This window comes from Pezoporus flaviventris, unplaced genomic scaffold (assembly GCF_033815535.1).
Source record: "Pezoporus flaviventris isolate CSIRO_AGI_PZ_B2104156 unplaced genomic scaffold, CSIRO_AGI_Pfla_v1 ptg000076l, whole genome shotgun sequence".
Classification (NCBI taxonomy): domain Eukaryota; kingdom Metazoa; phylum Chordata; class Aves; order Psittaciformes; family Psittacidae; genus Pezoporus; species Pezoporus flaviventris.
In genome coordinates this window covers 357036-365346 of record NW_026892624.1, presented here as the reverse complement: position 1 = coordinate 365346, position 8311 = coordinate 357036, and positions in this window count along the sequence as shown.

Genomic DNA, 8311 nt, shown 5'->3' with positions numbered 1-8311 from the left:
TCTAAATCAATGTGGACTTACTACTTTTATTTCCATGTTTTAGCATGGAACTTAGTATTAAACTCTAGACAACAGTTATTTAAAAAACAATAATAAATAACACTTCAGACAATATTTCTTTAGTTGTGAACAAATCTGTCCACAAGCACATCAAAGTCCCTCTAGAGATGATAAACCAGAGGTCGAAGCTAAGGCTTCAGGACACACAAATGCAAGGACAGCACATAAAACTAAAAGTCATGAGTAGATTTTACTGCTAGGATTACCTCAGATTCATTTTCTCTTCATCTTTCTGTACTTGCTTTAGAGAAAGAGGAAAAAAAATAATTATAGTTTATATAAGAAAAGCTCCAAATATATCGAGGCTCATTGTGCTGTCTTTAAAAAACAGCCTGCAGACTTAACCCCATCTCTACCCTGATATATTTGCAACCTAAAGAGATATGGTAGGTTAAGCCCTAGGGATGGGGATAATGATAAAACAAGCCAAGTTAAATGGCAGATTTTGTAGAACTAAGAATGGAATTAAGCCTCTAGACACTCCAGGCATAGGCAAATGCTCAGGAGCATGGATGTTACCACGCTTTAATGAATTACCACCCATCAACTGAGGTAAAATATCTGTGCTATATACTCTTCACACTCCTTGTACGTGAGACATGATGCAGAAGTTGTTTGCTCATGGTGAGTTTCTATTCACATAAACTGATTAGATGGTTAAGGCTTTTAAAACAGGTGAGATCCATGGGTAAAAGTGACACCTAATTGGCAAAGCTTTGCTCTTTTGTCTTTTTTTTTTTTCCTTCTTCCCCCACTGTTCTAAGATTACTGACATCTGTACATGTCATGTACTGAAAGCAGCAGGGATCTGCATTGCAGATAGGCAGTGCTAATCTGGGAGCAAGATTTCCTCCAGTGTCATTACCAACCATCCACGCATTACTAAGAAAGTAGAAGAATAGCATGAGGCAAGAGATGATCAAGTTCACTACTAATCTTAAGGAATATAAGGAAGGAAAGGGCACTGTGAGAATCTTCCCTGAAGGATCATATTTACTAATTGTTTGTAGTGCATTAAACTTGATGGTTTGTAAACTTTGCATTTATTATACTTAATGTTTAGAGAAGAGTAGTGCACACAGTCTAACTTTAATAATTGTATTAGTATCTGATCCATTCCTACTCTAACTAAAGTACAGTATTCGTACCCCACCTATCCTCTGAGTACTTTGCTAGCTACGAAATTAGTACAAACAGCAGGTGGCTTAAAGAAATTGCAGAACAGCTGATTCAAGTCAGAGCAGACTGTGGATCCCTGCAATGGAACAGGAAATACAGGCTCTATTATACTGCTTTCTCAGTCAGGAGCCTCTCCCATCAGCACTCAGATGCAACTGTCAATAGCAGGAGGCTTCTCAGATCTAACTCAGTGCACATTACTGAGTTTACTTTAACTCCTTCATTGCTCTCTTTGCTTAAAGAGTGACAAGTTTTTGAGGGCTGGTGTTATAGATTATGGGATTTACACCTTGCTATTAATGTTAATGCCCTTTGTTGATCAAAAGACACTTTTTGCAGACAGACTGTACAGAGCTGACGTGTGTTTGATACTGAATGATGGCAGGAAAGTCTTCAGGGAAGCTGTAAGAACACTGCCCCCACTTCAGCTGGAAACCCTGAGTAAAAAACAATTGACTGAAACAGCAGAAAAAAACCCACCTGGGGAAGATATTTATTTGTGCTCTTTATCAGTGACAGTACAACTGGAGGGACTTTCCTTTGAAAGGCCAGTTTGGCCCAAGCTGGCAATTTGTATCATCATCTTCATAGCAGCCTTCGCAAAATGGAAATGATCCCAAGGGAAAGAAAGTAGGGGATTCTTTTCACTTTTGTCAGGAGCTGAGATTAGCTTGAGATGTCGGAGGACATAGCACAAGACAGGACGTGACTAAGAGATAGTACCAAGAAGGAAAGTTCTGATGCGGTTTTGGGGACAGCTGGACCTTGTTGGTACGTTGTATTTCCCTGAGTAAAGGGAAATAGGGTATTCTGCACTTACACACTCAAAACCAGTTATACCCATTTTATATTATACTTAAAATCTGCATTGCATAACTCTTTGGCCCCAGTTTGTCAGTCTATATACCATTTGCCTATGCCCTAAATTGAAAAGCTGAGAGTATTTGAATGGCAGTGGGTGTAAACAGCCAAGCTCATCTGGGAACCAAGCAAAGCCTAGTTTCTAGGTATGTTCACAGAACAAGATCATGGCATCTACAGGTGTATCTTATCTAATGCATCTAGTGAAGCTGAATAGTGATAGCAATGATCACAGGCTGGTTTGCAAAAGCCACCCTGAAGACCTTCACCCTGTGACATATCTCCTGCTGGTCTGGAAGCTTGTTCAAGTGTTTTTGGACATGTGGCAGCTGTGTTTTCTCAAACTACTATAACTGCCATATCAAGCACGTGAGTCCAACACATTCGGCATGCATTCAGAAGCAGAACTGCAAAATTCTTTATTCTGATGCAACAACTTGTAGTTAGGCATGATCTTGTAGTGGGATTCTTCACTGTGAGGGTAATGAAACATTGGAACAGGATGACAGAGAAGCTGTGAATGCCCCATCCCTGGCGGTGTTAAATCCTGGCTGGACAGGGCTTTGAGCAACCTGGTCTACTGGAAGGTGTCCCTCCCCAAGGCAGTGTGGCTGAAACTAGATGAACTTTAAGGCCCCTTCCAAACCTAACCATTCTGTGACTCTGATTCTATAATCTAATTATGCTTAGTAAAACGTATGATAATTTGACTTCAGATACAAGTAATATAACACCTTCAAATACAAAATATGTGTGATTTTGGCATGCCATAAATTCACGGCTTTATTATGCTATCTTGGATACGTTTGGTGTTCTTGCATCAAAATCTCAAAAACTGTAGACATCACAAAATAAGAAATTGTCCACTGAAAGTGTACAGACATTGAAGTAAAGCAACACATGCTATGGGGCAATCACTGTCAAGTTAAATTAATAATTTTAACATTTCCATAGTTTTTTGAAAACATTTTAAAATTATTCAGCAGAGAACTTAATAGCTTTAATTTGCCACATTTCTTGAAAAACAAACTACCTGAATATCCCACATCACTTTTCTCCAAATCTGTCTGATTTAGGATCAAAATTTGATCCACCGTTATAAAAACAGCAGAATATATTCCAAGTCACTTAGTTTATGTTTTATCCATTTTAGGTAAGGTTGTGAATGTGGAAGGGAATGTGTAGGCAGAATGTTGAAGTGGAATCCCTGACAAGAAACTGATACACAGGGCACTGCTGGTATGCAGAGTATTGTTTATATTGGAATGAATATACTGGAGTCAGTGTAATTTTATTTTAGCTGTTTTAGTAGAAGAGGAGGATTGAGTGTCTGTGTTTTCATCCTCATCTAAAGATACTTTTATTCCCTTTGAACTCAAGTAACGTGGTTTGAGGTGAGGATTGGTTAGGTAAATATAATTCTCTGATTGTGGTAAATAAAGTACCATATATATATATACAGGAATAGTACAGGTGGAGCCTAGACCTTCAAAGCTGCCTACCTGCTTTGTTTCTAAAGGAATTAAATGCTGCATTTTCCTGAGGATCATAGCCACTTCACATTATGAAGATCATGTTAGTGCTATTAAAAGTCAGGACCTACTTTGCAGTGCTAAAGGTAACCACTATTTGTAATGGACTTCAGCTAGACTGCAAAAAATCATGTCTCCTCAAATGCTCATTTCTTTAACTTCAGGCCAGGCTGGAAAACGCCTGTTTAACAATCAGCATGTATGAAATACCAAAAATCTTGTCTGTTTCAGTCAACTAAACTTTTACATGTGTAACTCTTTCATGCTCTTTATTCACCCATATTCTACTGGATCATGTCTCAGGTATTCTTCATCACCTTAACATGTATCTGTTAATGATCAGGATAAACTTTGGCAGAAGACACTGGCTTCAAAAAGCATGCTATTTAATTAGACTTACCCCTTCTCAGCCAACTAATTGCAGCATTAAATATTTCCTGGGATTGCTAAAAAGGACATTCATACTTCTGCTGTTTCAGAGACAGCTTCTGTGAAGTTTCCTGTGAAAACAGCAGAAAATCTTAGTTCATAAAGTGTTAACAAAACACTTTGTTAATTGTGGCATTTGGGGCAAGCTAGGTTCATAAAGCAGCTGTGTACCAGGAATAGAGAATAGCTGAATTTACTAACTGCCTAATGGAAATATTTTTTTAGTAAGTTGTTGAAAATCCTAGAAAGAAGATTGTCTAATCTATTAAGAACACACTGTACCTATGGTTTGCAAAATTAGAATGAGACATAGCTGTATTAGGTTGTGCTGCTGCTGCTTCTTCTTAAAGAGTCTGTTTCAGTCAGTATCTTGGAGGGCAACTTTCCTGAAAGGGAAATAAAGTTGCTATAAATTCTACCAATTAGGGAACTGCAGTGCCTTCCTCTTGAGTCCTGGATAATTGGACAGGTGAAAGCAGTGTGGTGCCATCAACTGAAGGCACATCCGAGTCATCTTGAGCCTTTGTTCACCAGCCCTCATGGGATAGTATCACAAAACAATCGCCTTAAAGACTGACTCAGTTTTCAATAATCCTCATTTGTTAAGGGGAAAGAATCTCTGTGGGCTAAAAAGTTGTATCTAACAGCTACCAAATTGTGGTAAATAATGTGAATTAGAACTAGAGAATTTTAAGGAAGATGAGTGAGATTGCTTATTTCCTGAGGATGAAGGGTACACTCCTTCTCAATCATATGTGGTAGGTTCTCTTTCTCTTTTATCTCAGTTCCTACAAGTTATGATAGCTGAGAAATAACTGCGAAAGATATTTCCCATCTTTTCTACCTTCTTTTTTTTTATAGTTAGGTTATAGGTAGGTTTGCAGATTTCTAACATGTTCCCCAGTTTTGTTTCTCGTGTTCAGGATTGCAGACCAGCTGCAGTGTGTTTACAGCTGTGTACACACATACTGAAGTTTACAGAAGTTTGCATCTCTTGATTTTTTCACAAATACAGTGTGCATTGCAAAATAGACTTCACTTTCTGGTCCAAGTGTAGAATTTTTTTTAATTTTTTTTTTTATTTGTGCATGGTATCATCTCACATGTTTCTAGAGCAATGATCTATTCGTATCTTTACTGAATTATTTCAACAGCAAGACAAACTGCTTATTCCACAAAACCCAAGTTCAGCAGGTTGAATATCCTACTTGGCAGTCAATTCAGAGCTGTTATTTCTCTGGTAGCTTTCCTTATGGCTACACAAATCTTATTATCTTTCAGTAGTGTTCTTTCAGAAACCCATGATCTCTCCACCTTAAACTTGAAATATATTGGTTGGAAGTAACATGTCTATGTAAGGAAACACATCAAGGAAATATAAAACAATACTTCCCACAATCAAGATGTTTTCCCTGGGAATGCAATAGATCTTGCACAGTTATGCAAACTTCCCCTGTTTTCATGTGCATTTCCCTTATTTTCGTCTATCACACAAAGCTGAATTCTTAACATCCTGAAATCAGACCAGGGTACAAAACCAGTTCCAGTGTTTAAATTTTTAACTTTTCAAGGTGTTTTTCATTTTCCTTTACAGTCTAACATTATCTATGACTGCACTCTTCCAGATCCTGTTGGCTTCAACTTGGGTGCTTTGCAAACCTATAAGGTTGAATATTCTGCTGGTGTGATAAATAGACATTTTTCATCTTAGATCACTGTGTTTCTTTAATGCTGAAATTGCTGAGAAATATAACTCTAGTTCAGCTGTTGCTCAGGGTGATTCAAAAAGGGTTTAAAAAATATAAAGGAAAAGTTTGATGTATTTTTTTACTTTACATCTAATGAATATTTGCTATCTAATGAACAAAGACAACTGAAACCTAACAGTAAATAATCTATTCTATTTTGAAAAAATACCCCACTAGTGCAAAAATGCTTTTTTCCCCCTATATTTCTTTCAAATGTTTTTTGGGAAATGAAGCAAGTACTTTCTCAGCCTTTTAAGAAGGAGATAAATTCTTCTGGAATATTGAGTCATGTCAGCAAAATAATGCACAAACCAAGGAGCTAGTCTGCTTATGAACTGCTTCTTCTCCTTGTGTATGGTATTTGTTTTGGCATTTTAGATAAAAATTACAAAAGCTGTTTATGTAAATGGGATCTGAGGATACTATAGTGGTGCAACACATATAATGAAAAAGTAATTTCTCCTGCTAAATGGCTTTCTTTGTTAGTGTGAATAAACCAAGTCACCTTGCACATTATTAAGTTTTTTGACCAAAGGCTGATAATATTCTTAAAACCTGTTATTGGTATTGGTGAAATTCCAGTCCTTCCTTTCTTCCTTCTTTTCCTTCCTTCTTTTCCTTCTTTTCCTTTCCTTCCTTCCCTTCCTTTCCTTCCTTTTGAAAGTTGTTCAGTGCTATCTAAGAAATACATGATCAAATTAATATATTTCAAGGGTCTGAAGAGACATTCATTGTGCACTATGCTTAAATAAGATGTTCTCAATCCTTTGTTTAGATGGGGTTTCAGTAATTAAAGAACATAAGAATTTTATTTGGATCCAATATTCTCCATTTTTAATTATCCTCTTGAAGTCCCTTTTTAATTATTCTTTTTTATGATCCTTTTCATTTGCATATTCAATCTAAATCATTTAATTAGACGATAGTTTACTCAAATTACAGATGCATAAGTTTTCTATATAACACTCAAAAAAAAAAAGCTTTTGAGCTTGTGATATGCTAAGAAGAAAAAAATGTATTGTTCTCTTGTTAACTGCTAATTCAAATTTACTCTTTTTAAGTCCCTATGCTATTTACTCTGAGTAGAAACAAATCTTCTGCTATTATTTAGCTGAATCCTTGGTACAATAGGATTTCATCTTTAAAACATATAGCTATGAATCCATGCATAATTCATATTCCTTGAGTCAGGGTGAACGCACTGGAAAAGCTTAGTGTAATACAGAGACATAATGTATGCATATCTACAGAAAAGAAAAGAAATCTTCAGGATGATCTTCAACTGTCTAATAAGCATAAAGCTGACTTCAGCAACCAACACTTATTTCATGATTTGTGATTTTTCTAATTATTTTTCCTGGCAGCCAGTCAAATTCTCACCCTGAAATAGGCCAAATGCTATTTGGTTAACACCCTGCCAATTGTGTGACAAGTAGTTCTTAGACAATACAGAAATTTTCAAAGGATAAATGATAAATGATATTCAAAGGATTAAGCACAGAAGCTTTTGTTTTTCACAAGGGAATCACTGACTTAACTAATACCATTTGACAGTTACCTAGTACTGCTGAGTCGTAACATCATTTACACTGAAAACTGCTATATAATCTCAGCAATGAAGTAAGCAACATCTTCTTTCTGTTAGTTGCCATCTCTGAACCCTGTCAACCATAAAAGAGGTCAGTGACAAATACCATGAAAAGCTGTTTGACAAAAGTTAACGTGTTGCTATGAAATACTGCAGATCTCATGGCAAAATAGTATTATAAGACACAGTTCAGCAGGCAATATGACCCTTGTTAGAGACCTCTGGAAGATCTCCATTCTTGCAATGGGTTGACCCTGATCTTCAGGTGCACTCTACACAGCTTCTTGATCATTTCCCCCATCTTGGTGGCATAGGGAAGAAAACAGAATGTTTGGCTTCTTACGGGAAAACAAATGCCAAACCCACTAATGTCTGCACTCCCTGCTCCTTTTCCCCAGCTCTTATTAATGACCATAATGTCACACGGTACAGAACATTACTTTAGCTAGTTTCAGTTAACTTTGGCTGCTTCTCCTCCCAGCTTCTTGACTACCCCCAGCCTGGTCACTGGAGGTGGCAGAGTACAAAAAAAGAGAAAAGCTCAATGCTGTTCAAATATGGTTCAGCAGCAAGCAAAATAGGGCTGTGTTATCAATGCTATTTTAATCACAAATCCAAAACACAGCAGCATTCCTATGAAATTCCTATGAAGAAAATCAGCTTCATCCCAGCCAGACTCAGTCAGTTGCTAATGATTTTGGAGAGTGCAAATTAGCTACTTGGTTTGAATCACAATACTTTAAGGACAATTTATGAGTTTTCCACTACATGATGTTACTAACGAGAAGTCCTGGCTGCTCACCAGCATTCAAATCGAGAGATGACACCTAATCAGATGAGCTGGATAAGTGGAAGACACATAAAATACTAATGTGAAACTTTATCCATTATATACTGGGATAGTAGCAAGACAA